This window comes from Akebia trifoliata, unplaced genomic scaffold (assembly GCF_017979445.1).
Source record: "Akebia trifoliata isolate Shusen 1 unplaced genomic scaffold, ASM1797944v1 Contig00195_ERROPOS1034234+, whole genome shotgun sequence".
NCBI lineage: Eukaryota > Viridiplantae > Streptophyta > Magnoliopsida > Ranunculales > Lardizabalaceae > Akebia > Akebia trifoliata.
In genome coordinates this window covers 1-27,979 of record NW_028236855.1, presented here as the reverse complement: position 1 = coordinate 27,979, position 27,979 = coordinate 1, and the positions used below count along the sequence as shown (strand labels likewise).

The window sequence follows — 27,979 nt, the reverse complement described above, 5'->3', positions numbered from 1 at the left end:
TAATGCTTATTTTGTTACTAGATATGTTTTAGAAATCCGGATGAGGTATCTCGAACTGACAAAACTATAGAAACCACACTATGCTAGGAAAATATAATCTCAAAAATATAGAAATCATCATCTTGCAAACAAAAAGAAGTTTTACGATAAAAATCACTGAAAAATGATCAAATTACCAAAATAATACCCCTAACCTCAAAATGTCCTTAGAGCCTACGTTACGCTTAGGAAAATCCATTCAAACACATAAAACAACAAATCGAAACTAAATAAATTATTTTGCCAATTTTCACAAAATTTGACAAAATTACGAAAATGCCCTTCATAAAGTTCACAACCATTTCGCACAAAAAATTTCATAAATGACATTAACCAATATTCCCATTGAATTCCTTATGAACAATTGATTCTAAAACATCCTAGAATATCAAAAACCGACTTAAAACGCAAAAAGTCCTCTCCGAGGGTAAAACGGTAATTTTATAATTTTAATAATTAAAAATTCTGAATTAAAATATTAATTAAGATATAGTGAAATCCTAATTGAAATTAAAGTTAATCAAGTAAGACTAAAGTTAAAATCTTAAAAGTCAATCAAGTAAGACTAAAGTCAAGATATTAAAGTCAAGAAATTAAAGTCAATCAAGTAAGACTAAAGTCAATATCTTAAAGTCAATCAATTAAAACTAAATTCAAGAAATTAAAGTCAATCAAGTAAGAATAAAGTCAAGATCTTAAAGTCAATCAAGTAAGACTAAAGTCAAGAAATTAAAGTCAATCAAGTAAGACTAAAGTCAATCTTAAACTCAATCAAGTAAGTTTAAAGTCAAGATCTTAAAGTCAATCAAGTAAGACCAAAGTCAAGATATTAAAGTCAATCAAGTGAGACTAAAAGTCAAAACCCTAATAGAATTCTAATTAAAATATAACTCTACCTAAAACAATTCTAATTAAAATATAACTCTAACTAAAAGAATTATAATTAAACACTAATTCTATCTAAACAAACACTTAAAAAAATTTATAAATAGGGGTCCTCACAACCTATTTTCGAATGAAAAAATAAATCCTAGTAAAAGTAGGTCAATGAGCCTCCCCAACCTCCCCAAAACCCTAATTTTGAAGCCCTAACTCCTTACCTAACATCCATACCCCAACTTTAGCTCAAAAAACACCCAAAAATCCTTCTAAAATACCTTAGAATCCATAAAAAAAATCAAAAAACTCACAGATCCAAGAAAAAGATACCTCAACTTAGAGATCTGAAATCAGATCCGACAACAGAACGAAGTGAGGAATACTGTACAAGGAGTTGTTCTATCAGATCTGAGGGAACAAAATCGTTGCGTTCGGAAAAGGTAACTATTTTTATTTTTTTTATTATTATTTAGGTTTTGTTAGCAACGTAATTTTATTTGGGAATTAGTAGAGACCGGCGTTTGCCGGACGGGATTAGTGCCTAACACCTTCCAACCCCGTAATTTGATCCCCGAACTCAGTTATTTTTTAAGTAGATTAGTTATTTTTATCCGTTGAGAGTCGATATTCGGTTCCTAGACCGTAATAACTAGGTGGCGACTCCTAAACCTCAAAAATCAAAAGCGGATCCGTGCATCCCGCGGATCGAGGGCACTTTCGGTGGCGACTCCACTGGGAACCACTGAAGATCAGGCTTGAAAAACTCCAAGTTTGGGAGCATTGCTAAAATGACCTAGAATGTTTTTTTTTTTGTTTTTTTATTTGTTTATTTATTATTTTATTTGTATTTTTTATTTTTTGTTATTTTTGGTTCAATTATTGAGCACATGTTTTGACTTTAAAGATTTGGCTTTGGCATATTATTATTTAATCAAGGGTCATCTAAGGTGATCCTAAATAATGCAGGGTTTTAGGATGGTTGGTTTGATTGATGATAGTATAATGATTGCTGAACCACGACGTTTATTATTTTTTACGTGGGCAGATCTATTTTAATTTTTTTAATTTTAGGTGTGTGCGATTGATTTTTGGACAGCATGTTATCTAAATTTTTTCTTTTTTTTTTAAAAGTGTGTGATTATTCTGTGGATTTTTTTTTTTGGAAAAAAAAAAATTTGTTTAGGCAAGTCGTGATACTCATTGCTAGCAAGGAGGAAGGTAACAAAAAATAAAAATAAAAAAGTAAAAATAAAAAAATAAAAAATAAAAAATAAAAAATAAAATGGCTTTTTAGGTTCTGTTAGCAAGTACCATCAATTTCTTGATTTTTAGGAATGGTGTGCCCCTTAGAAAAAACTCGATTTTGATTGTTAAACCCTTAATGAGTTTAAAAGAAGGTGGTGAGCCCTTAAAAGAATTTTTTTTTAACTTATTACATCTCCTTCTCCATTAGTGCAAAGAAGAGACAGCAACAAAGAGAGAGACGTCTCTCTCTCTCTCTCTCTTTCCCTTCCTCCCTCTCTCTCTCTCTCAAACCAAAGTGGTTTTTTTAGGGTCTTGAATACCACCAAAATGTCTGCAGAAAACCACCTTTTCTTCTTCCCAAATACTATTTTTCACTCTACTTCTCACAGCTTTGAAATCGTCTTGTTTGTTGTTCTTCTAATCAGTGTTTTGGTTTCTGGTTGGTACCTGGTGGTCTAGCTTAGGCTTCCTCAAAATCCCAAAAACCTTGTTCAGACCAAGATCGTCATTCCCGGTCCATCTGGTTTCCCTCTTATTGAGTTGCTATTCACTTTTGCTGGTCCTACGACTCATAGAATCCTCGCTAAGCTTTCTAAAACCTTCAACGTTGTTCCTCTAATGGCGTTCTCTATTGGGTTAACTCGTTTCATCATCTCTAGTCACCCAAACACGGCTAAAGAGGTTTTCAATAATTCGGCTTTTGTCGATCGACCTGTTAAGGAATCCGTTTACGAGCTTTTGTTCCATCGAGCAATGGGTTCGCTCCTTTTGGAGAGTATTGGAGGAATCTAAGGAGAATCCCAACAACTCATTTGCTCAGTCCAAAGAGAATCGCTGCTTTTGGTGTATTTCGAAGAGAAATCGATAAAAAAAATGATTGAGGAGAGAGGGGTTTTGATGCCATTGGAGAGCTCCTTGTCGACTCTGGTTGTGTTCGTGATGAGTCCGAAGGGCACTTTGTTTGCAGGAAACTATAGGAAATTTTTTGAAACCACAGGTTGATAAAAACTAAACAAGCTGTACAAAGCTTGGCAGCACCATTGCGCATGTTTGATGGAATGGATGAGGAGGAAACTCCAAAAAAATAATTTAAGGTGCTGGAGGGTCATGTGTTAACTGAAAGTGTTCAGGCAAAACTTGAAAGAAAGAAAGGGTTTTTTAGAAAAACAAAAAAGGGGGGTGCTGTTGGTTTTGAATGATGATAGCTAAACAAAAATAAAGAGTTTCTTTTTTGTCTTGTGAGTGTGGCCGGCAGCAAATATAATAAAAGAAAAATGTTTATAAAGTTTTTTTTGTTTTGCAAATCATGATAGGGCCCACCTTATCCTTTTTGGTATTTTTATCACAAAACTTACCACTTTATGAAATTTGTTACTCAAAAAAAAAATATATATATATTTTGTGCTAGCAACATCCTAACAAAATTTTATTTTATAATTTTGTTTATTTTAACAAACCATGAATAAGGGCTAGCCTTACTAACTTAGTAAGATTTCTTATTAAGAGTCATTGACCTTGTCACGTGGCATCCACAAGTGATCCAATGTCACGTGTTTGTGGCGGATGAAATTTTAAGAATTTTTTCTAAAAGATTTTTTAAGAAAATTCTTAAAAATTAATTTTCATTTTGATTTCATAGTCGCTCATTTTCAAAACCTTGGATCAAAGCTAAAAAAAAGTAATGTATATTTCGAATCCAAATTTTTCCATCAAAATCTATAAGGTTATGACATTAGATTGCCGACATGATGAACCACGTGGCATAATGATCCTTAGTAATTTTGGAAATCTTAATGTGTTAGTTGAGATAACATAAGTTCTCATTGAGAAATTTGTTGAGTCATAAATTCAAAAATGTAAAAAAATTTCAAAAAAAAAAAAAAAAGATTCATCACTCCTCCACAATTATCATCTTACCCTCAATTCAATACTCTTTGAAAATCTTAATTTATTTAGGGTCACCCAAAATGATTCTTGATTAGACCCATTAAAAAATAATAATAATTTTTGCCTATCTCAATAGTTGGTTATTTATGTGCTATTTTGATCAATTATTTTTGTTCTCCTTGTGCACTACTCTGATTGCCCATCTAATATGCTATGATCTTGATATACATATCTTTGATGTACATGCCTTGATTTCAATCTTGATGTTGTGGATTTTTATTTCTTAGTCAATATTTGAAATCCTTGCTTGTATGGTTTGTTATGGCCCATGGGCCCATTTGTTTGGAAAAGGTCCCGGGCACACCCCACCCTGTTTTGCACACACCACATGCATGTTTACTATTTTGCACGCTTGCACGTCCCATATAGCCAACGTGGCACTAGTGCGTGATCCGATCTCTTCGGAGATGCGACGTCATTCATGAAAACCACAACTCCAGTCACGTACCTTAGGGTATATAAAACTGGGGCATCAGTACCATCTGATCAGGTGACTCTGAAAGGTATATCGATACGACCAAGCTGGAACGACCTGAGCCTTTGACCTATTGTAAACCACACAGTCACATGTCCCGTTTGCCAACGTAGTACTAGTACGTGGTCGGTCCCCTCGTGGGATGCCAAACCATTTATGAAAGCTACAACTCTTAACTCGTACCCATGGGTATATCAAAGATAATATAAGTACATCAATTGCACTTCTTGGTCAAAACTAGTGCCTAAGCAAGATCCTGCTCCGATATACTACGGTACTAGGAGGATAAACTACGTCTATTCTAGAAAAAATGTGATTTAAGAGTGTCTTTGCTCAAGCATCGCACACCACCTCTAATCTGGGGATTAAACTGGCTGGTTTTGGCTTCAGAGAAGTAAGTTGAAGTTTTAGATTATCACCTATACGGTATATCAAACCAAGTCACCACGTACCGTCTGATTGAGTACGCTCGAAAGGTATATAGGTGTACTTGGGCAAGGGTGGCCAAATAAAAATGCATTGCACGTAGTAAGCCTAAAGTCTAGAAACCTCCCCCATAAGACAAGACCCGAACTTATCGAGGGTGTTCCCGGGTTATTTATTGAATGGGACCTTCTGAATAATGAATGTCTATGAATGATGAATGTATGTGAATGATGAGATCAAAATGTATATGAATGTACGATTTTGTCCTCAAGGATCAAATTTTTTTGTTTAAACCCGATTTGAAACTACTGTATTACTGGGTGCACCAACCCAATAAAGAATCCATTCAAAATGTAGCAATAATTCATAATGACCCAGTCCATCTCGATCCAACGATCATGATGGGCCGGGTCATTTAAATCAAAAGGAAAATCAAAGTATTTTCTAAATTCGAGTTTCAACTCATTTTTAAAAAAAATGTTTTTCCCAAAAGAAAAGAAAAAGATTTTTACAAAAGATCTATTTTTTTGCGTGGAATTTGAAAAATTACTAAAATATGCTTTTCTAAAGGAAAAAATTGTTTAAATCAGATATTTGATAATTCAATAAGATTATTTTTCCTTTTGAAATGATCATTGCATAAATGAATTGTTTAATGGCTTGGTACACAAAATTCAATAAAATCTCAGGGTTCATTAAAAATGTTATCAAGGGGGTAACACTGGAATTGATCAAATTCACCTTTGATGGGGTCTCAAGGTTATCATTGCAATTAAAATCAATCGTTCATCGTTTTGTTAGGGTTACTAGTCCGGTCAGTTGGAACGAACGTCAACGCCAAATCAATCCTTTAGAATTTCTCAATATCGCCCAGTTGTTCCCTGAAGATCATCGTGCCTCAATCCTGTTAGTTGTAGGCAGTGTCTCAGTCCTCAGTCCTAATCAAGCCCGTTGTGGGTAGTTGTCTTGAGTTTTCATGAGTTATTTGAGTTAGCTCGAGTCCAATTTTTCAATGTCATGTTTTCTTTAGATCGAGTCTACTCTTTTTCTATTGAGTCAAGTTAATTTGTCAAGTCTATAGAGGTGTTTGGCTCCCCATCTGAATTTGATTGGATAAAATAAATTTTTAATACCTCGAGTGCATTAACGAAGTAACTAATAATATGATAGATTTCTTTTGTGAACAAGAAGATAAGGGTCAGGCTCAACAACTTTCAATCAGAAAGCAAAGGTCATTAACCTTGGAATAGAAAATAATTCCCAAGAAATTCAAATAGAAACCATCCTATCCCTAGAGGAACACGAGGGGATAATGAATTTACTTAGAAATTTCAAAAGACTTGTTCGCTTGGTCTGATGAGGATATGTTAGGTGCAAGCTTGGGTGTTGTTCAACACGAAATAAATACTCGTCCGATGAGATGAAAATATCGATAGAGATGTTATAAAATGTATCAGTACTGTCCTTACTACATCTTGAGTTGCAAATCACATATTATCAGTCGATATGGGGGTACCTTTTGAACTGATCTCTGATAATGGGTCATACTTCAAAGCTTAAGTCATTACTCTATGTTCAAAGTTGAAGATCCAGCATCACAAATCATCCCCCTACCGTCCTCAAATTAATGAAACGGTTGAATCAATTAATAAGAATCTAAAGACAATCATCAGGAAAATGTGTCAATCACATCGAGATTAGTCAGAAAAATTATCATTTGCACTATGGGCATATCAAACTTCAATTCGATCCTTTACTGGAGCTACTCCCTACTCCTTAGTGTATGGCATGGTAGCAATCTTGCCAGTTGAAATGGACATCTCGTATCTCAAGGTCTTGATGGAAAGTCAATTGCTAGAAACATACTAAACTCATCATTGGGTACGAAGTGCTAAACATGATTGAAGAAAAACAACTTAGGGTGCAAACTTATCAAAGAAGAATCGCTCGCACATCTTACAAGAAGGTCAAAATTCGCTACTTACAAGTCAAGGATTTAACCATCAGACTTCAAAGAAAACTAAGTACTCCTCCTCGACCATAGGAGAAAATCTGATCTTAATTGGAGATATTCATCTATCAACAAGAAAATACTACTTTGGAAAATCATCAGATTTTAAAGAGAATCAAGTACTTATTTTTAACCTCAGAGGGAAGTTCAAACCTAATTGGGGAGGTCCATTCATCATCAAAGAAATATTACCTGAAAAAGCTGTTAGACTTGAAGACCATGATGGAATTGATTTATCAGAACCAACCAACCTTGATCAAATCAAATGGTACTACATCTTCGGCCGAATCAATTCTCTTATTATCCAATTCAATATATCCTTTCTCAACCCCTTTGTAGCCTTTTCAAAAAAAAAATTATGCCTTTTTTATTTCTTAGCCCGATTACCTAACTTAGGAAAGGAAAAAATTCGAACTACGTCTTGGTCTGATCCCAAAATTCTGGGGTACGTAAACAACCTGAGAAGTTACTTCAGGCCCGACCACATCAAAATAAAAAAATAGATTCCCTAACAAAGAAAAAATCTAAAAAGAAAAAAAAATCGAAAAAAAAAGAAAAAAAATATCATTCAAAATGGGGAAGAAAATTCAAGAAAAAATAAAATAATTTAAAAAGAAATGCCACACAAGGGGCATTCGGGTTTTTGAGTCTCAAAATCCCTTTCTTTTTATACCCAGTCCTAAGCTTACCTATAAAAGTCCTCCTAAGTACCATGCGAAAAGTCAAGGAAGATAGCAAAGCATGATCTCCATAAGGAAGAAAAGAAAAAAAAAAGGCCTGCTAGGTTGAAAACCCCAAAAGAGGGACTTAGGCAAAAAAATTAAGGCAAGCTCGCAAGGTTGAAAATCCGAAACGACAACTTTGATAACAATGAAAGCAAAGAAACAAAAAAAGCTCGCTAGATTGAAAACCTGAAAAGGCTATCTAGGCAAAAGTTAGAGCAAGCTCACTAGATTGAAAACCTAAAAAGGCGATCTAGACAAAAGTTAGAGCAATAAAGCAAAATAGAAGAAAAGCTAAGAGCGGTCCGAGCTGAAACATTAGAAGTCCGAATAATACTTAACTTAAACCAAGAACAGACTCAGAAGCCACAAGTATCTTGTCTACGATTGATCTGAAAATTTTTATTTCCCCAAGTGATCCAAGGGAAAGAAGGGTGAATTCTATGATGAGTCTCAAAAGAAAATATTTTATTTTCTTGAGCCTGACTCAAAATCTTCTATAAAATTAATTAAAATTAAAAGTTGGATCTTTATTGCGCTTGTGGTAATCAAATATTTCAAACCTTCATATAAGGGGCATTTTCTTTTTTCTCTAAAATGTAGTTTTCCCCTTATACTAGGGGCATTTTTTTTATTTTTCTTGCATGATGTATTCAATTATCTCCAATGCCATGTTTATTGTCAAACTAGGGGCATTTTATTTTTTAGCAATGTTAATCCTAAAAGATAATGGGAACCCCAAATTTAAGGTTACCCTCTTGATAACAGTTTTTCGAAAAACCCTTGAGGTTCAAAGAAATAAAAACTCAGGTTTTAAATTCATAAAACTTTTGGATAAAACCTTGAGATTCAAATAAAAGTACTTCGGATCTCACATTTGACTGTGCCCAGAGATTAATTAATAACTCATTTACCTAGAGTAGGAGATATGGCATTCTTTCATTCCCAGATTTTTTTCCAGATCCATTCATTCTTGGATTCGATCATTCTCTTATTGATTCATTATCTTCCAGATTTATTCGTTCTCCGATTCATTTTAATCAGTCTTCTCCAAATTCATCCATTCTTTTCCAAAATTCATTCATTTCTCTACCAGTTTTGCTCAGTTACCGTCAAGGGTTATCTTGGATTTTGGTCAGTTGCCGCCAAGGGTTAACTTGGATTTTGCTCAAATGCCGCCAAGGATTATCTTGGATTTTGTTCAGATGCCGCCAAGGGTTTTTTTGGATTTTACTCAGTTATCGCCAAGGGTTAACTTGGATTTTGCTCAATTGCAGCCAAGGGTTATCTTGGATTTTTCTCAGTTGCCACCAAGGGTTATCTTGGATTTTGCTTAGATGCCGCCAAAAGTTATCTTGCATTTTGCTGAGTTACCGTCAAGGGTTATCTTGGATTTTGCTCAGTTGCCTCCAAGGGTTATTTTGGATTTTGCTTAGTTGCCGCCAAAGGTTATCTTGGATTTTGCTCAGATGCCACCAAGGGTTATCTTGGATTCTGCTCAGATGCGTTATCTTGGATTTTGCTCAGTTGCCGCCAAGGGTTAACTTGGATTATGCTCAGCCAGTTGCCACCAAGGGCTTTCTCGAATTATACTCAGCCAGTTGCCACCGAGGGCTTTCTCAGATTATGCTCAGCCAGATACCATCGATTTTGCTCAGATTTTACTCAAATAGTTCATTACTTTTTCATCCCGAGTAAGTAAAGTAGGACTTTCAAAAAAATAATTCATTACTCTTTCACTCCGAGTAGGTAGAGTAGAACTTCCCAAAAAAAATATTAGTTTATTACTCTTCTACCCTGGGCAGGTAGAGTAGGACTCTCAAAAAATTAGTTCATTATTATTTCACCCTGAGCAGGTGGAATAGAACTTCCAAAAAAAAAAATTAGTTCATTACTCTTTCACCCTAAGAAGGTAGGGTAGGACTCCCAAAAAAAATTAGTCCATTACTCTTTCACTCCGAGTAGGTAGAGTAGAATTTCCCAAAAGGCTTAGTTCTTTACTCTTTCACCCTGAGTAGGTAGAGTAGAACTTCCCAAAAAAAAAATAGTTCATTACTCTTTCACTTTGAGTAGGTAGAGTAGGACTCCCAAAAAATTTAATTCATTACTCTTTCACTCCGAGTAGGTAGAGTAGAACTTCCCAAAAAAAAAATTAGTTCATTACTCTTTCACCCTGAGCATGTAGAGTAGGACTCCCTAATGGCTTAATTCATTACTCTTTCACTCCGAGTAAGTAGAGTAGAACTTTCCAAAAAAATTAGTTCATTACTCTTTCACCCTGGGTAGGTAGAGTAGAACTTCTCAAAAAATTAGTTTATTACTCTTTCACTCCAAGTAGGTAGAGTAAAACTTCCCAAAAAGTTAAGTTCATTACTCTTTCACCCAGGGTAGGTAGAGTAGGACAGTCAACTTTTACTCGAATTTTTCTCAAATCTTATTTTTATTTATTCAAACTCAAATTTTTTCTCAGGTTTTGCCCAGATTTCATGTTTTACTCAGTCACCTTACTCAGTTTTTTCATGAATGCGCAAAATAGAAGCACACTTTTTCAAAATTAGCATCACACCAATGCACACACGTGCACTTTTGTTTTAGTCAGGAAATTTTTTCTAAAATTCAAGGATCTGATACCGTCAGTGAGAGCTCGCACTCAAGGACCTGACATTTTTTTTATTTCCGGGAGAGATTTACCATCAAGGATCCGAACGCCTCGACGAATTGCTAAATCAGGCTGCAAAATGAACTATCACTACCTTTGACATTCGAATATCACACTATCTACCAAAATAGATTTACTATCTAGTTTGCTTCAACCCTCTACCAAAGAGGGGCATCTGTAGACACTCTATTTTTACATTTTTCTGATTAATCAACTCGTCAACCCGATCGCAATGGTTTCCAATGATGGATGATCATTCTAATGCTTATTTTGTTACCAGATATGTTTTAGAAATCTGGATGAGGTATCTCGAACTAACAAAACTATAGAAACTACACTACGCTAGGAAAATATAACCTCAAAAATATAGAAATCATCATCTTGCAGACAAAAAAATGTTTTACGATAAAAATCACTAAAAAATGACTAAATTACCAAAATAATATCCCTAACCTCAAAATGTCCTTAGAGCCTACATTACGCTTATGAAAATCCATTCAAACACATAAAACAACAAATCGAAACTAAATAAATCATTTCGCCAATTTTCACAAAATTCGATAAAATTACGAAAATGCCCTTCATAAAGTCCACAACCATTTCGCACAAAAAATTTCATAAATGACACAAGTCAATATTCCCATTGAATTTTTTATGAAAAATCGATTCTAAAACATCCTAAAACATCAAAAACCGACTTCAAACGCAAAAAGTCCTCTCCTAGGGTAAAACGATAATTTTACAATTTTAATAATTAAAAATTCCGAATTAGAACATTAATTAAGGTATAGTGAAATCCTAATTGAAATTAAAGTCAATCAAGTAAGACTGAAATTAAAATCTTAAAAGTCAATCAAGTAAAACTAAAGTCAATCAATTAAGACTAAAGTCAAGAAATTAAAGTCAATCAAGTAAGACGAAAGTCAAGATCTTAAAGTCAATCAATTAAGACTAAAGTCAAGAAATTAAAGTCAATCAAGTAAGACTAAAGTTAAAATCTTAAAAGTAAATCAAGTAAGACTAAAGTCAAGATCTTAAAGTCAATCAATTAAGACTAAAGTCAAGAAATTAAAGTCAATCAAGTAAGACTAAAGTCAAGATCTTAAAGTCAATCAATTAAGACTAAGGGTATGTTTGATTGCATGGAAAGTCACTTTCCATGAAATTTGAAATCCATGGAAAATTAGTTGTGGAAAATAGGTAGGGTTGGAAAATCAAATTTCATTGTTTGATTTCACTTGGATAAAATCATGGAAAAAATATGAGAAAAAAAAAAGAAGAGGAGAATGAGGAAGAAGATGAGAGGAGGAGGAGAGGAAGAAGAAGATGACGAGGAAGAGGGAGGGGGAAGGATGTGGCGACGATGGCAAAGAAGGTGGTGGCGACAGCGACGGCAACGGTGGAGGCGGAGACGATGGCGACGATGGAAGTAAGTGAGGAAGATGGGGGGAGAACGTGGTGGTGGTAGTGGTGGTGGCGGAGAAGGTGAGGGATAGAGAAGGAGAAGAAGAAAAAGAAGAAGAGAGAGAGAGAGAAGGTGGTTGGAGACGGAGCCGATGGGGACGGCGATGGTGACGACGACGCAACGAGATTAGTGTAATGGTGGTGGTGGTGATGGTGGTGGTAGTGGTAGTGGTGGTGGTAGGAAAGAATTGAGGATGGAAAATATGGGTGGATTTCATTTTCCCACCCATATGGGTGGGAAAGTGAAATCCATGATTTAGTGGACTTTTTAAATGTGGTGGAAAATGAATTTCCATTTCTATGTACAATCAAACACTTGAAAAATGTCATTTTCCATGGAAATTGATTTTCCACCCTATTTTCCATGTGCAATCAAACATACCCTAAGGTCAAAATCTTAAAGTCAACCAAATAAGACTAAAGTCAAAATCTTAAAGTCAATCAAGTGATACTAAAAGTCAAAACCCTAATAGAATTCTAATTAAATAATAACTCTATTTAAAACAACCATAATTAAATTATAACTCTATTTAAAACAATCATAATTAAATAATAACTTTATTTAAAATAGTTATAATTAAAATATAACTCTACCTAAAACAATTCTAATTAAAATATAACTCTAACTAAAAGAATTATAATTAAACACTAATTCTATCTAAACAAAGACTAAAAAAAATTAATAAATAGGGGTCCTCACAACCTATTTTTGTATGAAAAAATAAATCCTAGAAAAGTAGGTCAAGGAGCCTCCCCAACCTCCCCAAAACCTTAATTTTGAAGTCCTAACTCCTTACCTAACATCCATACCTCAACTTTAGCTCAAAAAACACCCAAAAACCCTTCTAAAATACCTTAGAATCCATATAAAAAAAATCAGAAAACTCACAGATCCAAGAAAAAGATACTTCAACTTGGAGATTCGAAATCAGATCCGGCAACAGAACGAAGTGAGGAATACTGTACAAGGAGTTATTTTATCAGAGCTGAAGGAACAAAATCATTGCGTTCGAAAAAGATAACTATTTTTATTTTTATTTTTATTTTTATTTTTATTATTTAGGTCTTGTTAGCAATGTAGTTTTATTTGAGAATTAGTAGAGACCGACGTTTGCCGGGCGGGGTTGGTGCCTAATACCTTCCAACCTCGTAATTTGATCTCCGAACTCAGTTATTTTTTAAGTAGATTAGTTGTTTTTATCCGTTTAGAGTCGATATTAGGTTCCTAGACCGTAATAACTAGGTGGCGACTCCCAAACCTCAAAAATCAAAAGCAGATCTGTGCACCCCGCGAATAGAGGGCGCTTTCACAAGGGTATCTCAACCCAATATGACGGGCAAGGCGAGAATCCAACCATATGCTCCAAGCCTTGATTGAGTTGTGACGCACTAATATATTTCTTTTGAAAAAGTATTTTGGCCTATACTTGAGGGTTGAAGGAATGTTCACAATTTTAAGACGATCGCAAAGCCACATGTAAAGTAGGTGAGGGCTTCCTTTGAAATCTCTTTCCTCATCATTTTTTATGACATCTAGACCTAAGAAGGTTTTAGCTAGAATGAGAGGTACAGGATTGGCTTTTCTTTAGAGTTGGGAAGCTATGTCTATGAAGGATTCCGGGATAGTTTGACCATCACTTTTGGAGGTCAGTATATATTGAGCTAAGATTCCTAAACACAATCGATAGTCTCTAGTGGCTCGCCAATCTTCTGGTTTTATATTGATGGGATGTCTACGGGAACAGTATGGACTCAATAAATGTACTAAATCCAATCTCCCGTTATGGACTAGAGCCTTGGCTTCTTCTTTTGAATTGTTTAGGCCTATGGCGAGGTTACCAGAATATCATGTCTTTAATGAAGGCCTAACTAAAGGACCTGAAGTAGATATCCCCATGATGTCACAATAATCTTCATGAGTATGACACAAGTGCATATGCCCAATGTGGAAGATGTGAAGATAAGGGTTCCAACGCTTAGTCATAGCGCGTAAAAGGTTCCAATCTATCTCAAACTCGTGAAAGTACAGAGCACATCTCAACATGAATTTCCCAACGTCGATTTTCTCTACGGTGTGCATCCCCATGATAGTTGTTTTGACCAACTGGTCGATTGGGTTATTGCCTGCAACTAGCATCCTGAGTTAACACAAAAAAGTATCTTAGTACATTTTCAAGGTCCATGCAAAACATATCTTTGTAAGTCATTTTTTGTTCTACAACAATAAATCTTTTGTAAATCATTTTTCCTTTTCTTTTCCTTTGAAAAATATTTTTCTTCTTTTGAAATGGGTTTAGACTCGAATGAAAAAAAAAACTTGAATGTCATTTCGACTTAAATGGTCCGGCCCATCGTGATCGTTAAATCAAAATGAATTGGGTCATTATGAATCACTGCCATATTTAAAATGGATTCTTTATTAGGTCGGTACACCCATTGATATAATTGCTTTGAATCAAGTTAAACAAATAGTCCGATTATCTTGAGAGCAAAATTGTAGCTTCCTAATCTTAATAATTTGTAATATCCATTTCCGAAATGCAACCCAGGAACACCCATGATAAGTTCGAGTCGTGACCTATAGGGAGGTTCTTAGACTCTAGGTTTATTATGTGCAATGCAATTTATCTAGCCATCATTTCCCAAGTGCCCCTATATACCTCTCGAGCGTACTCAATCAGATGGTATGCGATGACTTGATTTGATATACCATATAGATAATAATCTAAGACTTCAACTCAAATCTCTGAAGTCAAAAACAGTCAGTTTAATCCCTAGTACCATAATACAGTAGGGCAGGATCTCGCTTAGGCACTGATTTTGATCAAGAAGTGCAATTGATGAACTTAGATTACTTTGATATACCGTATAGGTACGAGTCTAGGGTTGTAGCTTTCATAAATGGTTCTACCATCCCGCGAGGGGACAGACCACGTACTAGTACTACGTTGACAACCGGAACATGTGATTGTGCGGCTTACAATAGGACAAAGGCTTAGGTCGCTCCAGCATGGGTGCATCGATATACATTTCAAAATCATCTCATCAAACGGTACTGATGCCCCAGTTTTATATACCTTACGGTACGTGACTGGAGTTGTAATTTTTATTAATGATGTCGTATCTCCGAGAAGACCGGGTCACGCACTAGTGTCACGTTGGCTATTAGGAACATGCAAGCGTGCAATGCAATAAAGTAAATGTGCTGGTAGTGTGTGCAAATAGGATAGGGTGTGCCCAGGGCATTTTCCAAATGAATGGGCCCGTAGGCCAAATCAAACTATCAATACATGAATGCCACATAGATCAAAGAAGGACATATCCATCACATCCACATTAAGATCATGTAGGAACATTAAAATATTCCTATAGAGACCATGGCTTTTCAGATAATTAATCAACAAAGATAGCACATCCATAATTAAACATCGACCAATCCCTTTTTTCATATTTTTTTTACTTTTTTAATAATTTAAAAAAAAAATGAATGAACTATCATAAAAGGACTTTTTTATGTCCAACCAAATATCGCTTTGACTTTCTATTTTGATCACTCAAAAAGTGGCGAGCGGTACGTCCTAAGTTTAACGAAAAAGTGATATGTTTGATCTTTTGAAGTTTTAAAACTCAAAAATAAATAAATAAATAAAGTCCAAGAGGAAAGTTTCCAAGATTAACGTAAGGAACAAACTGAGCAATTTTTTTTAGGCACATTGCCTCTGATTTTTGGCTTGGACATATATATATATATATATATATATATATATATATATATATATATATATATATATATATATATATATATATATATTTATTTATTTATTTATTTATTTATTTTGTATCCCTACAAGAAGTAGAACAGAAATATTAGTAGAAATGATAGTAAATGGACTCAAAAATCGATTCTGACTTGTCAAAATCTCGTTGAATATGTCATATTTGAAAGAAAATTTTGTTCTACCCCAAATCGATATACTATAATAGTTAATCGGAGATCGGACCAGAAAGTTACAGCCGGTTTAAGTTCTGGTGTCCACTTGGCAAAAAAAATATTTTTTTTTAAGTTTATTAGTCCAAACTAAAGGTACATTGCCTCTGACTTTTGGCTTGAGCTAAAAAAGAAAAAAACATTTTTTTCATTTTTTTTATTATTTTTTTTATGATATGCATGAATGACAAAAAAAAGTAATCGAATAAGTAAAGAAAAAAATTGGATTTCTCCCTTTTACCCAAGGGAGTAAATAAAGAAAAATAAACATACCTAAACAACAAACACAATAAATACAACAAACAATGTTAGCTTGCAAATAAGAATATTTTGTATTTTAAAAAAAAAATGGCTGAGTTGACACGAGGGTAGAGCCTACAAGTCCCCAATGGAGTTGCCAAGCTGTTGACATGTGATTTATTCATTTTTAAATATATCAACCACTTTGGGGAGGGGTTTTGGAGTTGCCACCATTCATTTTGGAAAGGATGTGAATGGTCACCCAAATTGTATTTTTTACAAAATACGTCATTTTTGACATTTTAGTGACTCTCGTACGGATATGGCTCATTTGGTCCCACTTTTGATTCAAGGTAAGGGATCCATTTTATGGAGTAGGGAAGGTGTTAGGCACCCTACTCCATCCACTGTTGGTGGTAACCTCGGATTCGGTCTATTTTTTAAAATGAAAATAAAATAAAAAGGAATCGGAGAGATCCGATGTGTGTCCTCAAGTTTGAGAAATTTTGATGTTGGTTCAAGCCATTAAGGGCAACCCTATTGAAAAAGGGGCCCTTCGATGACTCAAACCATTGTGTTGTGTGTGCAAAAGTGTAGAGAAGGGGGGGTGTAAGAAGAAAATGGAGAGTTGGAGGGGAGAGAGAGGGGTGATCCTTGTCTAAAGTCCACCTTGTTCTTCTTGATCTTCTTTGACTTTCTTCATAAGATGAGTCTCTTTTGAATTTCCTTGACTTGCTTGAAAGAGTTGAGAGTTGAAAGAAAATTGAGAGTTGAGTTTTGAGGGTTAAGAGTTGAGATTAGAGGGATGAGTATGATAGTAAGATAGATTGATTTTTCTTATGAGACTTGGGAGTCTCCTTTTTAGGAGATGAGGGGGGTATTTATAGGGGTTTAAAGGATACTTTAGGGATATAATGGGGTGAAATGTTTGGAGAGTAGAGAATGGCATGAGTTTTGAAAGTGTGGGGTAATTGTGAAATGAAGGTAAATGGGTGATTTTTTACCCAAATGGTTTGGATCCTACTCAACCCATTTGGGTGGAGTATTTGGTGAAGTGAGATGATGGGTGTTTAAGATGGTGGTTGTGATTGAATGGTGTTTGGTTTAAGAGAATGGAAGGTGTAATAGGGTGGTTGGGAGGATGAGGGAGATGGTGACATGTGGCAAGATGTGTGGAGATTAAAAATTTTGATGAATTGATGTGAGAGAATGAGTGTTTGATTTGAGATGAGCGATGTAGGTTTAGGTTGTAGAGATGGGTTTGTAGGTAATGATAGTGGTAGATTAGAGGAAGATGATGGTTGGTTAGTAGGAAGTGATAATAGTAGGTTAGGGGGAGGTGTAGGTTGATGTAATTTTTTAGAGAAAAAGTAATAGGGTAGTTAATTTTTAGAGAAAGGTGATGGGAATTAGTGGTTTGATGAGAGAGGTGAGATGGGGTGATGACATTTTTCATTTTTGATGAAAAACTGATGATTGGTTTGATGTGAGTGGTGGTTTGTGGGTTAGGGTTATGGGTTTGGGCTTAGTAGTGTTGGGCTTGGGTTTTAGGTGGGTTTTAAGAATTGGTTGGGGTCATTTTGGATTGGATTTTTTATGATGGGTAACTTTTAGGGTTTAGGTAAAAATGAGGTTGAACTTCGGTTAAGGGAGGTGAGAGATTGATTTAGGAGAGTTGAAAGTTTATTTCCTCAGGTGAGCTTAGGGTATTTTTGATTCAGGAGTAGAGCGGTGAAGGTTATGGGAGGTGGTGGGTATCCGAAGTCTCGGTTTTAAATTTTATTCATTTTTTTTTAGGTTTTTTGAAATCATTTGATTGATCAAAATGCCACGTGTTGACAAATCGGGCTTTTTAGACCTGTTGGTAAATTTTTTTGAAAATCGGGTGTTTTTAGTTTTGAGAGCCGAGCGGTGAAGGTGGGGATAAGTCAAGTCCTTTTTTATGGGTCCACTAGTCCTTTAGGGGGTCTTAGGGGCCTTTGGTTCGATTAAAGTATCGCATTTCGATGAATTGGATCTTTTAGGCCCGTCGACTAATTTTATTGAAAATTTGGTATTTTCGGGCCCTTTTGAATGGGGGCCCGTTCAAATTGGGATGTCTACACACGCAAGACACAAAAAGGTATGCAACTTTTTCTATAAAAAATCTTACACTACTTTTATACTAAAAGTCCGGACTTGGACGTCAAAGTGGTGTTGTTGCAGGCACACTTAGAAGTACAAGAAGGGGAAGAACTATTCATATAGGTAGAATCACGAATTAGTGCAAGTTTTTGCATCTACATGAGCCAAATTAGGAAGGAGGAATCCTAGTAAAGGAAGATACTAATTGGATCAAGATCCGCTAAGTTCATTTATAACTAGGGGATAAAGAAAAGGTACACATTCCTAAACACTATTAAAATATACTCTCACTAACTTGTGTGTTGAAGGGATAGCCAAGAGCTATGGTAATTCAGTTTGGAAATTTGGAATGTGTCAAAGGAATTTTCTTATCTTGAATGTGTGTGCCATTCTACCACTACCATCGATGGCAACTTGACAATGACTATAATGTTTAGCTTGCTACAAGTTGGGTTCTTGAGAACCCTGAGGGATTGGCTCAATGGCAGTTTCGAACTGATAAGTAATTAATGTTTATAGGTTGTGAGTTCAATACCTAGTATGAGTATTAATTCCTCATAGGCTAGAGGGTGCACCCTCACTTACCTGATGCGGGCGTTGCTCGTTCCTCGAGACAAGTCCTTGGACAAGATCATGCTCTATGGATCTGGGCAAAAGCCCAATACCCTGTCCAAAGGGATACTTAGTTATAAAAAATAAAATAAAAAAGTTGGTCTTTGAGCCTTTTTTTTCCTTTTTTTATTTTATGTTGCAAGAATTGAAATAAAACAAATGAGAAAAAGTTTTTTTTAAAACATTTCAAGTTCTTACCTCAACATTATAAAGTATTATAAGACATTCGAACAACTTCAAGGAAAAAAAAAACAAGAACTCCAGCAGTTTTTTACAATATGGATTAGGCACATATAAAATTCTAAATCTAACAAATAGAAATTCAAACAAGAAAATAGAATGAGAATTTCTATTGGCACCCAACTTTTACTTATTCTCAGACATTAATTTATTCTTTTTATTTTAATTGGGATTTAATAATTAATAGTTGGGGTGCCAATAGCAGCTCTCAAATATAAACTAACAGGAATAAAGATGGTTAATGGTTAGAGTTGTTACAATGGATTAGACCGAATCGGATCAATAACAATTTAAAGTCAATCCAAACCAGTAATTTATTGGATCGGGTTCTAATTAGATCAGATTAATACTTATTCGATCAAGCTCTTCGTAGATCGGACTAATAACTTATTGGATCTCAACTTTTTATCAAAATTTGATTTCAGTACATGTGCAGTTCCTCCCATTATCGGATCGGATTCATATGAGATTTATCCAGAAGATATCCAATATCTTATAGAATCAAATCCTTAATAGATCTCAAGAACTTGATCCAAAATCCAAAATTATTGCATCAGATTTCAGATCTGACCCGATCCATCAACAACCCTATTAGTAGGTTTGGGACCAATCCATAAGGATTGGATAAGAACCCAGACCAATTCAAAAAGAATCAATCAGACCCTTGACGGATCAGTTTTTTATCAGATCTCACTATTAGGATCCAAATCCATTCCTATAAGAACTAGATTGGGTCTGGATCATATCAAATCCAAAATATAAACAAACTTCATAAATTTTAAAAATATATATAATTTCTCACTTTTTAGTTTATCCAGAAATGGTTGTTCTATAATCAAGCAGAGAGTTTATCATATCAGATCCTTATCACAACCCAAATCCTTGATTCAGTACTGAAGTTATTGAATCCGAGTGGATCGCATTTTGGGCTTGATCCGATCCATTGACAAGCCCTATCATACACCTACAGAAATATTTTTGAAATTGGTAGAAAGTCCTTGACAATTGGATTTTTCCATACTAGGAACTTTATTTCAAAGACCAAAATTGTAAAAGGAAGCATTCAGAGGCCCTAAAGAGAACCAAACATTGTGCCAACATTTTTCAAAATAAGGGTCAGAAGTTTCAAATGGGCTGATTTTTTGGAAGGATGATCTTTATGATAAAGAGATCATCCTCACCAAAAATCAGCTCATTCCAAAACTTCTAACCCTACTTTACAAGTTGAAGAATCGTGGACCGTTCAATTTTTGTAAATCACTTTTGATGGTGTTAGAAGTTTTGATGTAGAGAACATTCTCACCAAAAATCAGTCCATTCATAAATTTCTAACCCATACATTGAAAAAATGTTTGACACAATGTTTGGCTCTCTTTAGGGCCTCTGAATGCCACCCAATTGTCAAATTGTAGAAAGATCCCCATATCATTCATGAATCATACAAAATTAAAATTGTTCATTGAGGTGAGGACATGAATGAAATCCGTTGTGGACACCATTTGATAGATGTAAATTTTATCACTAGGAGGAATCGCCATGGGATGTTGATGTTACTTAATTAATAGAATTTATTATAGTTGCTAAGATAACTATACAAGTATAAAAAATTATATAAAGGGAATTACAACAACAACAACAAAAAATCTATAATTATTTCATATTTAAATGAAAATATCTAATACGGTTATATATATAATCATAAAAAATCTTATGGTACTAATTAGTCGTAGAACTTTTATTAATATGTAATTATGATATTTTAAAAAATTCGAACCAAAAAAATTCAATTTTTGAAGATTTAGTTGGTTCAAATGGATTTGATAAATATATTTATATTAGATTAATTATTTATCAATGATAAACTAAACTAATAAATGCCACAATCACAAAATCTCATCTCTATGCATCAAACATTTACTCTTAAAAATAGATTATATTTAATTAAAAAAAAAAATACTAAAATCGGATAACTCAGCCATGTTCTCATAAATCATCTTAATTAATTTTTCAAAGTGAAATTGACTCGGGTTTTAAATGAGTCATCACTTAAGGTGGCGTATTCGTTCTTGAAATCTTCTGTGATGCCTCTAAGATAAAGATGACTCAGTCCAGTTTTCTCAGTTTGGTCCATAATCTAGATATAAACCATGATCATGAGTTTATAATATACAAATATTTTTTAAAATAATTAAAATCACAATGGGTCATTATCATTATTTATAAAAGAGGTTAACGAGAATGGAGAACAACTTAGGGACAAATAAAATTTTGGCAATTATTGCCTTTATAAGAAGCCTATCTCTTGATCCTTAGCCAACCCATACTCAAACAAAAACCTAAATAATTAAGATTATAAAAAACAACAACTAAAACAAAGGAATTTAATTCTCAATATTCCCAGAACACTCAACACCCAAAAAAGAATATCCTCTATATTTCGTTTTCTTTTAGTTGCTCTTACCCTTATAAACATAGATAAAAACGCTCCTTTAATTATTATTGATTCGTTTTAAAACATAGATCAAAACGCCCATTTTATTATTATTCCTCCTAAAATCTAACTATAAATTAAATCAAATCATGCAACAATACAAGCAACCAAACCAATGGCAACATCTAGCCTTGCTGTGCTCAGTGCCCTCGATGGTGCCCGTACCCAATGGTACCATGTTACAGCAATCGTAATTGCTGGTATGGGTTTTTTCACCGATGCCTATGACCTCTTCTGTATTTCCACTGTCTCTAAGCTCTTAGGTCGCATATACTATTTCGACGAGAATTCAAGTAAGCCCGGCAAACTCCCCAATAATGTCAACAACGCTGTCGTGGGGGTTGCTCTTTTTGGGACATTCGCGGGTCAACTTGTCTTTGGTTGGCTTGGGGACAAGCTCGGACGGAAAAGAGTTTATGGGATGACCCTTATTCTTATGGTCATTTGTGCTATATGCTGTGGTCTATCCTTTGGTTCTACCTCAACATCTGTAATTGGGACTCTTTGTTTCTTCCGATTTTGGCTTGGGTTCGGCATTGGTGGTGATTACCCTCTCTCAGCCACAATTATGTCTGAGTATGCCAATAAGAAGACACGTGGTGCATTCATTGCTGCGGTCTTCGCCATGCAGGGTGTCGGTATAATTGCGGCTGGGTTAGTTTCCATGATCCTTTCAGCCATTTTCCTCAAGTACTACCCAGCACCAGCATATCATGTTGATCACAGGCTCTCAACGCCACCCGAGGCAGATTTTCTTTGGAGGATTGTTCTTATGCTTGGGGCATTGCCTGCACTGTTAACATATTATTGGCGAATGAAGATGCCCGAGACTGGTCGATACACTGCAATTATAGAGGGAAATGCTAAACAAGCGGCGGCCGACATGGGGAGAGTTCTTGACATAGAAATCCAAGTCGACCAAGAAAAATTAGCACAATTTAAATCCCTTAATGACTACCCATTGCTCTCTAATGAGTTCTTTCGTCGACATGGACTACATCTTATAGGTACTATGTCCACCTGGTTCTTGTTGGATATAGCATTCTATAGCCAAAATCTAACACAAAAGGATATATTCCCCGCGATTGGTCTTGTAAAGTCCGCCCCCGACGTTAGTGCCATTAGAGAAATGTTTGAGACCTCACGTGCCATGTTCGTGGTTGCTATGTTTGGCACGTTCCCAGGGTACTGGTTCACGGTTGTCTTCATTGAACGTATCGGTCGATTCTACATCCAACTTGTCGGCTTCTTCATGATGTCTCTCTTCATGTTGATTATAGGAATAAAATACCAATACTTAAAGGAGGAAAATCATTTGCTATTTGCAATTTTGTATGGGCTAGCGTTTTTCTTTGCAAATTTTGGACCAAACAGTACCACATTCGTTCTCCCCGCTGAATTGTTTCCGACACGAGTGAGGTCAACATGTCATGCTTTAAGTGCCGCGGCAGGGAAGGCAGGGGCCATGATTGGAGCATTTGTGGTGGCAACTTACACATTGGATGGAAAAACGGGGCCAATCAAGCATGCAATGATGGTTTTGGCATTTACGAACCTGCTTGGGTTCTTTTGTACGTTCTTAGTGACCGAAACTAAAGGGCGGTCATTGGAGGAGATATCGGGCGAGGATGGGGGTAATGGTGGTCATGGTGGTTTTGGTGATAGTAGTGGAGGGAATGTTAAGAATCAGACTGAGATGGCTGATCAACGGGCAGGTCGACAATCATGGGAGTAGATAATTTAGAATATGTTTTGGTGTGGGGGTGTGCTCTTCGGTTAGGAAGTATAAATAAGAAGCAGAACTGCTTAAGTTTGTATTTATGTATCAAATAATAGATCAAAGAATAAGAATGTAAAGAGTGATTGTTGTGCGTTGGAAGAGCTTATATATAGCTCTTATGTTACCTGTAGAATGCAAGTGTTTTTAAAGTTAATTGCTTATATTACCACACCAACTTTTGTTTCAAATGCCTCCATTTTTTTGGTTCCAAATCAGGGTTGTCCTTTTGTAATTCATATATATATATATATATATATATATATATATATATATATATATATATATATATATAACATTTTTCAAAACATGGGTTAGAGGTTTTGGAATGGGCTGATTTTTGGTGAGGATGATCTCTACGGTGAGGAGATCATCCTCACCAAAAATCAGCCCATTCCAAAACTTCTAGCCCCATGTTTACAAGTTGAAAAATCGTGGACCGTCCATTTTTTGTAAACCATTTTTTATGGGATTAGAAGTTTTGGAATGGGCTGCTTTTTGGTGATGATGATCTCCTCATCATAGAGACCATCCTCACCAAAAATCAGCCCATTCCAAAATATCTAACCCATGTTTTGAAAAATGTTTTGCCAAAATGTTTGTTGTTGAACATTTCCCTCTATATATATATGGGTTAGGTTCAAGGGCCATATGAGAAAACATATGTAAAAACTTTCGCTTTTAATAAAATTTTAAAATATGGGTTAGAAATTTTGGATTGAGCTGATTTTTTGTGAGGATGATCTCTATGATGGGAAAATCATCCAAAAAAAAAAAAAATCAGCCCAATTTGAAACTTCTAACCCCATTAAAAGAGATTTAGAATGTGGACCGTCGATTTTTTACCAATTTTTATCACTAATTTGTAATTCACTTTTGATGGATTTAGAAGTTTCTGATTGAGCTGATTTTTTGTGAGGATGATCTTTTCATCATAGTGACCATTCTTGCAAAAAATCAGCTCAATCCAAAACCTCTAACTCTTATTTTGAAAAACGAAAGTTTTTTCATATGTTTTCTCATATGGCCCTTGAACCGCCCCCTATATATATATATATATATATATATATATATATATATATATATATATATGGTCACGTTCAATGGCAAACTTTTTAGCAAACTTTTTGACAAAACATTTTTCAAAACATGAGTTAGAAGTTTTGGAATGGGCTGATTTTTGGTGAGGATGATCTCTACAGTGAGGAGATCATCCTCACCAAAAATCAGCCCATTCCAAAACTTCTAACCCATGTTTACAAGCTGAAAATAGTGGACCATCCATTTTTGTAAACTATTTTTGATGGGGTTAGAAGTTTTGGAATGAGCTGATTTTTGGTGATGATGATCTCCTCACCGTAGAGATCATCCTCACTAAAAATCAGCCCATTCAAAAACCTCTAACTCATGTTTTGAAAAATGTTTTGCCAAAAAGTTAGCCATTGAACTCCCCCATGTATATATGGGAAATGTTCAGCAACAAACATTTTGGCAAAACATTTTTCAAAACATGGGTTAGAGGTTTTGGAATGGGCTGATTTTTGGTGAGGATGATCTCTACGGTGAGAAGATCCTCATTACCAAAAATCAGCCCATTCCAAAACTTCTAACCCCATCAAAAATGATTTACAAAAAATGGACAGTCCACGATTTTTCAACTTGTAAATTGGGGCTAGAAGTTTTGGAATGGGCTGATTTTTGGTGAGGATGATCTCCTCACTGTAGAGATCATCCTCACTAAAAATCAGCCCATTCCAAAACTTCTAACCCATGTTTTGAAAAATGTTTTGCCAAAATGTTTGTTGCTAAACGGGACCCTATATATATATATATATACAATTTGCCCAACATGTTTTGTCCTACATGGGTTAGAAGTTTTGGAATGGGTTGATTTTTGGCGAGGATGATCTTTATGGTTGGAAGATCATCCTCACCAAAAATCAGCCCATTCCATAAGTTCCAACCCTATGTTTACAAGTTGAAAAATCGTGGACCGTCCATTTTTTGTAAATCATTTGTGATGGGGTTAGAAGTTTTTGAATGGACTGATTTTTGGTGAGGATGATCTCCTCACCATAGAGATCATCCTCACCAAACATCAGCATATTTCAAAACTTCTAACCCATGTAGGACAAAACATGTTGGGCAGATTGTTGGGTAAATGGTTGGGTGCCGAATATATATATATAAAGATTTGCAAAATTCAAGAATCCTATTTTTCATTTTTTTCTTTTCAACCCACCCTCCAACTTCTAATTTTGGGTTACCCAAGCTTGTACCATCCTCCCACTGATTTCTTCGATTCAACCATTTTTAATCTTAAAAGGAAGCTTTACCACTATAATATTGACTTGCAACCTCTTTAGGATATAAAGTTTACTCAATTTGACTTCATGATGATCTCTACATCCCACAACTATTAAATAGGTTTTTTTTCTTTTTAATGTTTCACCATTCGTTAAGCATGAAAAGGAGATCGTGGATCTCTATATCTTGATTAAATCCATCCAGTTTGACATCAATTTTCTAAAGGTGCTCATTTCAAACAAATTTTTCCTAGGGAACATTCAAAGATGAATCTCGAGTAAAACTTCAACCTCCTCGCATTTTGGGTGTCTTTAATTCTTCTCACTAAACTTGCCTTCATCTATAGGCTTCACAATTTTGTCCCAACTGACCAAATAATTCTTCTAAATTCCTTCATTTTCTCCCCATAGAAAATAATCAAAGTCTTTTCCAATGCTTCCGCAGCTTATTTTGGAATTAGAAGATTACGATTTCGATATATGGGAATAGTGGAGAGTACATGCTTCATCATGGTTAGACATGACATCCCCCTTAGATAGAAGTTTGGCTATTCAACTTTAAACTTTCTATGTGACTATTGATGAACTCCTATACTTCTCTTTGTAAATGATGCAAATTGAATGGGTCCACATGTGTACCACGTGAACTGATCATATGTGAGGTGAAAAACACAATCAATGGGAGAAGGGGCAATTATGTCATTTCATATCCTTTTGTGCTTATAAATAGAAAAATAGGGCAACAAAAAAAGGGGCTTCATTTTGAGTTTTATTTTCTCTTACAAGGGAGCCCTCCCCCCCCCCCCTTACCACTCTCTCGCTCACTCTCTCTCTCTACATATATATATATAATCTCCATGTATTGTAAATTTTGTAATACCTTCAAGAATAGTGGAATAGTTCTTTGGAGCCTAAGGACATAGTCTGAATTTTGGATGAACTCTGTGAACAACTCTTTGCATTGTACTCTCTCTCTCTCTCTCTTCTCCTTCTTATTACTTATTAAGCCACACTCAAACCTTAGCTGAGGTGTCACTCACTTAAGATGCCATAAGCCAAGACCATAGGAAGACAATCTAAATCTGATGTAATACCAACACCGAACGGCCATGAAACGTGGTTTAGGTGGTGGTAGGACTAGCTTAAGTATCACTTGACACATGACATGCGCAAAGACCTCTTATCCTCCGTATACATAACAAAATTGGGCACTCACATTTGGTGAATCCACTAGGAAACTTGGCGCCCTCGTCGAAATCTGATAAAGATGCCTAGACTCATCCGCGACTTGGTCAAATTTTTAGTGTCATCCACTTCGCCCTCACCAAAACTCGATAACTTCATCCACGGTCGAGAAAACAATATCTCACGTCGTCCTCACCGAAGTCCTTCTCGCTTACAACACACTCATCGAAGTCCTTGTTAAAAAATGCCCTCACTAAAGCCCTTATTGCTCATAACGTCCTCACTGAAGTCCTTGTCACTTACAATGCCCTCATCAAAGTCCTTGTCGTTCACAATGCCCTCTCTGAATTCCTTGTTGCTTACAATGCCCTCTCAAAAAAACACCGAAATCCTTGCCACTCACGGTGCCCTCTCCTAAGTCTTTGTCATTCACGGTGTCCTCATTGAATTCCTTGTCACCTTCACAAGTCCTACAAAGATAACTGTACTCACCCCACGACTTGGTCGAATCTTCAATGTTGTCCATGACGCCCTCAACAAAACTCGATAACACCACCCATGACTGAGAGAGCAACAACTCACATCGTCTTTGCCGAAGTCTTTGTTAACAAAATTGGGTCAAATGGCTGAGGTGGCTCACGGCTCATTCACCAAAGTTCAGTAGCATCACCCACGATACTAGGAACGACATAGATATGAGGTGCCTTATCCAAAAATCTCACATAGACAATTAAAATAACAGAATGAATATGATGTCATATCCTAAGACCCTAGACCAACCATGTAAAACCTCGAGTTTTTTATTCGTATATCAAGAAAAAATAAATAGTGAAATTTAGAAAAAAAAATTTAAAAGTAGGAATTAGAATAAAATTTTAGGATTTTTATGATCATTTTTAATAAAATCTGACATCACCATTGAATTTCAAATGACTAAAAAACATACTTTAGCCTATAAACACGCTCAAATGCGAGTCCATACGAAAAAGTTACAAAATCCTCGATTTTTGGATTAGACCAGGTTAAAAAAATAAATTTTTTGTAGAGCAAGAATTTTTAAAATCCGATCATCCCATTGAGTTCATAAATTTTTTATATAGAAAATGGAGTATTTACTCGTACTTTTGGAGTCCAAAAAGTTGAAATATC

General features: G+C 35.3%; 1 pseudogene; it reads left to right on the top strand.

Moving 5' to 3' along the window:
- The first annotated feature begins 21,677 nt into the window (after positions 1 to 21,677).
- On the top strand, positions 21,678 to 23,297 carry LOC147381890 (low affinity inorganic phosphate transporter 4 pseudogene; annotated as a pseudogene).
- Positions 23,298 to 27,979: the final 4,682 nt, after the last annotated feature.